The sequence below is a fragment of the Belonocnema kinseyi genome, chromosome 7 (genome assembly GCF_010883055.1).
Source record: "Belonocnema kinseyi isolate 2016_QV_RU_SX_M_011 chromosome 7, B_treatae_v1, whole genome shotgun sequence".
Classification (NCBI taxonomy): Eukaryota; Metazoa; Arthropoda; class Insecta; order Hymenoptera; family Cynipidae; genus Belonocnema; species Belonocnema kinseyi.
The window spans coordinates 24,341,664-24,348,114 of record NC_046663.1 but is presented as its reverse complement, the minus strand read 5'-3'; positions in this window follow the sequence as shown (position 1 = coordinate 24,348,114).

The window sequence follows — 6,451 nt, the reverse complement described above, 5'->3', positions numbered from 1 at the left end:
TTAATAATATTACATTTACTTACAGCGATTTAGGGTTTTGAGCAATGAAATGTTTCATTGTAACATTGAAACTTTCACTTGAAACTTTCAAATCTTTCACAGTCGAAGTTTCATCGTTTCATGAAACATTGGGGAGGAAGGAGAGAACTTCTATATGCGCATGCGCATATACACATCAGGAAATGCAGATGGAATTAGTGCATTGCTAGTTGGTGTGTTTCAATAAACATTGTGGAAAAATATTTATCTCTGGACCTTATCCAAAGACTGGGGATTGATCAGTCTAAAATTAATAATCTGAGTCATTTCGATGGTATTTGCGTATCTAAAAGATATCTCTAACCAATTTGACTTGCCCTGAGTTTAATTAATAAAATTTTTAGGGATTATTTGCATTTTAGAAAATGCGTCCTCAACTCTCGTCCTCATCTCAAAATCTTATTTGATCAACCATTAAATTAAATAAAAGACTCGCTGAGGATAGGAGTGTATCAGTGATAAATCTAGAAGAGAAATTTTAGGCCGATATTTTCATTCCAATTTTTGGTTCAATAATTATTCTATTTTCGAAATTGCTATATCTGCATCTGGTTTCTAAACTGGCATTTGATCAGCCCCCAAAATCAATTTTAAGTAATTTTGATGGTATCGGTGAGCAAAAAAACAAAAATTTCGAAGAAATTGAACAAGTCCAAATTTTAATTATTAAAGTTCGTAGGAATTTGTTTTAATTTCAAAAATGTTTTCTCTGCACCTCATCTCAAAATTTTCTTTGATTAGCCACTGAAATCAATTTAAGACTCTCTGAGGATAGAAGTGTATCAGTACTAAGTCTAGAACAGGAATGTCACGCAGGAATTTTCATTCCAATCTCTTAAAAAATTATTTTATTTTAGAAATTGATATGTCTGGATCTGATTTCAAAACTGGCATTTGATCAGCCCCTAAAATCAATTTTAAGTCACTTTGATCGTATCGGTGTATCAACAAAAATCTCTAAGCAATTTTTATAGCCGGGATTTTATTCAATAAAGTTTTTAGAGATTTTTTCATTTTTTTAAATGTTTTCTCTGGACCTCATCTCAAAATTCGCTTTTAGCAACCACTGAAATAAATTATAAACTCGCTGAGAATAAGTGTGTATCAGAAATGAATCTAGAAGAGAATTTTTAGGGAGGAATTCCCATCCAAATGTTATTTTTGAATTATTCTATTTTCGAAATTGCTATATCTTGATCTGATCTCCAAATTCACATTTTATCAGACCTAAAATCAATTTAAAGTAATTTTGATGGTATCGGTGTATCACAAAAAATCTCTAAGAAATTTAACAAGCTCAAATTTTAATTATAAACTTTTTAGGTATTATTTTTATTTTAGAAAATGTTTTCTCTGGACGTCATGTCAAAACTTGATTTGATCAATCGATAAATAAAATATAAAAATTTCGACCTAAAATTTCGCTTCCACATTTATTTCCGATGCACTGCTATTCTCAGTGATTCCCTAAATTATTTCAATAGTTGATCAAACCAAATTTTAAGATGAGGCCCAGAGGACACATTTTCTTAAACAAAAAAATTCCTAAAAACATTACTAATTAAAATTTAGCTTGTTGAATTGTTTCGATTTTTTTTTGATACACCAATACCATCGAAATTATTTAAAATTAATTTTTGGCGCTGATCAAATGCCAGTCTTGAAATCAGATCCAGATATATCAATTTCGAAAATAAAATAATTTTTTTTAAAATTGGAAAGAAAATTCCTGCGTAAAATTTCTCTTCTAGATTTAGTACTGATGCACTCCTATCCTCAGCGAGTCTTTAATTTATTTCAGTTGCTAATCAAACCAAAGTTTGAGATGACGTCTAGAGAAAACATTTTAAAAAATAAAATAAATTCCTAAGAACATCAATAATTAAAATTGAGACTTGTTAAATTGCTTCGAAATTTTTTTTCGCTCACCGATACCATCAGAATTACTGAAAATTGATTTTAGGGGCTGATCAAATGCCAGTTTGGAAATCAGTTGCAGACATAGCAATTTCAAAAATAGAATAATAATTGAACAAAAAATTGGAATGAAAATATCGGCCTAAAATTTCTCTTCTAGTTTTATTACTAATACACTTCTATCCTCAGCGAGTCTGTTATTTAATTTAATGGTTGATCATTTAAGATGAGGAGGAGAGAAAACCTATATTGTTCTGACACTTGTATCCATTTGAAGTTATGAACGCAACCATGGAAATTATGATAAACTCGATCCGAAGATGCACGGACTTGACCGAATAGCCAATCCGAATGCAACTTTAAAGGCGCGAAATATGAAACTACCCCTGTACAATGGCTTCTTCCCTGCTGTTGTGCAATTCAGGTAGCATCAAGTTCTCGATGTATGTAAGCCCCAACGTGTCCGTCCTATATGATAGTATTGCCTAAATAGGTGCCTTAGGTAGAAATCACGTATTCGCGTAGGAAAATTTGAGATAAAAATAAGTCTTTTCTAGGTAAAGCTGAACTACTCTTTTTTATGAAAAATGTTATAATACATATTTATCATTAAGTGACAGAGCTTCGAAAAATAAGGCACCAAGTACCAACTATAAAAAAATATCCTATTCAACTATCTTGTCAAAGATTACTGATAAAAAATTTAGATGAGTTTTCACTCTTTCTTGGAACCGTAACTTTTTTTAATTCATTTTTTTCTTTATATTTTGTGTTGTTTGGCCAAATATTGTTTTTTTATATTTTTAATGTTGTTTTTTACTAATAAAAGAAAAACAACGCGTCCTATAAAAAAGTTATGAGAAATTTGTAGATCCTTTTTTGAGAATATTTAAAATTTAATTAGTGGACATATTTTCTAATTGAATAGTGCAGAATTTAAAAATGGAAAACGTAAAAAATAGATAAGATTGGTAAAATAAGGCGCTGATTTGACATTCTCAACTATATCGAAATAGCAAGTAGGTCGTATTCTGACATTGTAAACGTGACTCAGTCTTTCTTCAATTTAAAAACATTTTCTATTGCTTGTTCAAACAAATTCAAGAAAAATGAGATTATCTACAATTCGCAAATGTAGGTTCCTTATGCGCAATGTTCTCGAATTTCTCATAAAAATTGCAATTATTTAGTACATTTTCTAGAAAGATCTTAGCCAGTAACTATTTTTTTAAGTCAATAAATTTTACTAATCGGGGAAAAATGAGATTATTATTAAAATGATGTTTTTCAGTAAGCCTGATATAATATTTTCGTTAGTAATTTATTTTCCGGGTTATTCAACTATTTTGTTGAAAATTCGCGATATTGGGTTAAACATTTAAGAATCTTTGTAGAAAGTGTACTTCTTGCTTTAAACTCATATCCTTTAAATCTTTCAATTTAATAATTGGAAAATGAAATCAAAACATTTTGAACCTCTAAATCTAAAATTGAAAAATTTTAAACGGACCAAAATTGGAACCATATTATATTGATATATATGCGAATACCATATTTAAAAATTTTCAATTTTAAACTTCCCTCTTTTTGGGTAACTGAATTTTTTTTAAAAATATTCGGACAATATTAAAATTTCCAGCTAACTTTAGCCGCAAAGAACGTAACAAAATAATAATTTAATATTAAAAAGTAATTAAAAATTTTATTCGAAGATAAAAAAAATACATTGAAGGTCATTTTCACGGTTCCAAATACGAATTTTTACATTCTTATCAGAAGGTATTAGATTTCTGTAAAATTTGACACCCTCCCCGCCTTTTGTCGAATGAAAAAAAAAACTCAGAAGAAGAAAAAAGTTGCATTTTCAACATCCTTAAATATTACCGTAACAACTTTTTGAATTTTTCAGGAAAATCGAAATTTTAATTTTTGATTACACAATTAATAATTCAAAATTCAAAATTCTATTTTGCGGTCCAACTATGCAAGATATAAAAAAAAGAGGAGTAAGTAAAAATTGGGAACACGAAAAAAATCTATAACTTAATTATTATTCCCATTTTGATAGGACGCGTAGATTTCATTTTATGCATCAAAAATTACATTAAAAATATCAAAATTAGATTTTTAGATAAAAGTTTTATACAAACGACACAATATAGGAAAAAATAAGGAAAAAAAAATTGTTCACTCAAAAAAGAGCTACAAATTTTCCATTATTTATTTTTCATAGAATGCTTCAAATTATTAAAAGAGCGATGAAAGGTACGATAAAAGATGAATCGACAAAGAATTGTGTAATGAAAAATGATCAACAAATATGTAGTAAACTTTAGTCGTAAAAATATATTCCAAATAAGAGAGAATTAAGCTTATTAAAAAAAGTCTCAAGTCGCAACAAAATGTATAAATTTTCTGGAAAATCCAAAATTCAAATTGCCATTTTACAAAAAATAATGAAAAATCAAGAATTCCATTCTGCGATCCAAACAAAAAAGATTTAGAGATTCATGCTTATTCTTTATTTGATAGGACGCGTCGTTTTTGTTTTATTCGTAAAAAGCAGCAATTAAAAGATACAAATTAAATTTTAAAAACGAAGACGAAAGGTGCGAAAAAAATTATGCCCAAAAGTTTTGATAAATGACACGAGATACGGAAAAAAATTAATAGGCGGAAGTCGTTTAACCAAAAAGGGAATAAAAATTGGTTAATTATTATTTTGAAATTCGACTGTATGCTTCTTCATTTATGTTATTATTTACACAATTTCAAATTTCTCAAGTAAGTCCGAGGTCTGTCATTTCAACCTTAACATTTTTGAAACATTTTCCAGTAGCTCTACTTGTTGTTTAAAATTCTTGGAAACTTGTAAAAGAATAAATATCATAGTTTAATAAATGATACAAGGAAATCCGTGGTACATAATAGGAATGTGTAATTCCATTTAGCATAGTTCTCCCCCTTTTTAGGATAAATAGTTAAAATCCTGCAGATTTGATTGACAAAGAGCTGGAAAATGGAAGAGATTTTTTACCCTTCCCTTCTTTTTTTCTAAGATCAGAGAGTATAAATTCGAAATAAATGCACTCCTTGTCACAGTTCTTAAAAAATTCTTTAAAAAATGTTGTAAATAATGATAATCCTGGTAGCAATATGCGCTTTAAGCGCATTTCCTTCTTCGATAATCTGTAACCCCCCTTATCCTGAACCTGTGTAAGTACCATTACTTTTATTGGTGGTCAACTTTTTTCACAATTTTAATTAATTAATTATATTTCTCTATCTAACTCTATATTTCGTCAAACAATTTGAGCTATATTTACAGGTTTGCTACAAAATTCCAATTTCGAAATTCCCTTTATTTCTTTGTCTTTCACGTAAACAATTTTTTATTTTCTCTGAGCGTTAAACATTCTCTTCTTCGGAGTATAAAATCAATCTTAAAAGCGATAGATTTATAATTTAAATGCAAAACAATTTTTGTCTGGAAACTTATTTTTTAGACTTTCCGATACAAAATTAACACGGATTTGTGTAACGGGTGATCTATAAATTAAGTCGGGCGGTTAGGTTGGAGCGAATTAAAAGATTTTACAAAATAATTTTTTTCACTAAAAACGAAAATACTCGTATTATATTTTTGATAAATAAATATGAAATTTTAACAAAGAAGTACATTTTTGAAAACAAAAAATTAATTTTCTACTAAGAAAGAAGAATTTTCAATCAAACAAATGAAGTTTCTACTAAAAACGATAAATTTTAAATTAAAAAAAAATGTTTCTTAACCAAAAATTAGAAAAATGATTTTTTCAATGAATAATTAGATTTTCGACTAACGAAATGAATTTTCAAGCTCGCAAAACAATTTCCCGCCAAAAAAAACGAAGTTTTTAACAAAATACTTGATTTTTTTACCAGAAATATAAATTCTGAATACAGAAGATTAATTTTCTATTACAAAAAAAAGCACATGCCTCAACTTTAAACAAAATACTTGATTAATTCTTATACTTAATTTGTCAAACCAAGGATATTAATTTTCAACCAAATAGATACATTTTCAAATAAGAAGATTGATTTTCTACCAAAAAAGACAAAATTAAAAAAAAAGTTTAACGAAAACAAAATTTTTGACTAAACTAGTTCTATCATGAACCAAAAGATTATTTCGCGAACCAAAAAAATAAATTTTCATACAAAAAATTGAATGTGCAAACAAGAATGGTCTTTGAGTCCACTAAAAAAGAAAAGTCGACACAAAACGTCAAAGGGGGAGGGTCGGTAAGGCCGGTTTTTGGCCTAATTTATTTTTGGACCAAAAAATCTGAAAAAATTATGGTAGTATCTTATAAGTATCCCGAATTGATTGCACGCTAAACGGACTACACTCCACCCCCCAGCCACCCCCACCCTCCCTACAAATATAGGAAACACCACTACCCACCAACTGTATTTTCGAGAGATTTGAAACTCTTAAACATGTATTCTG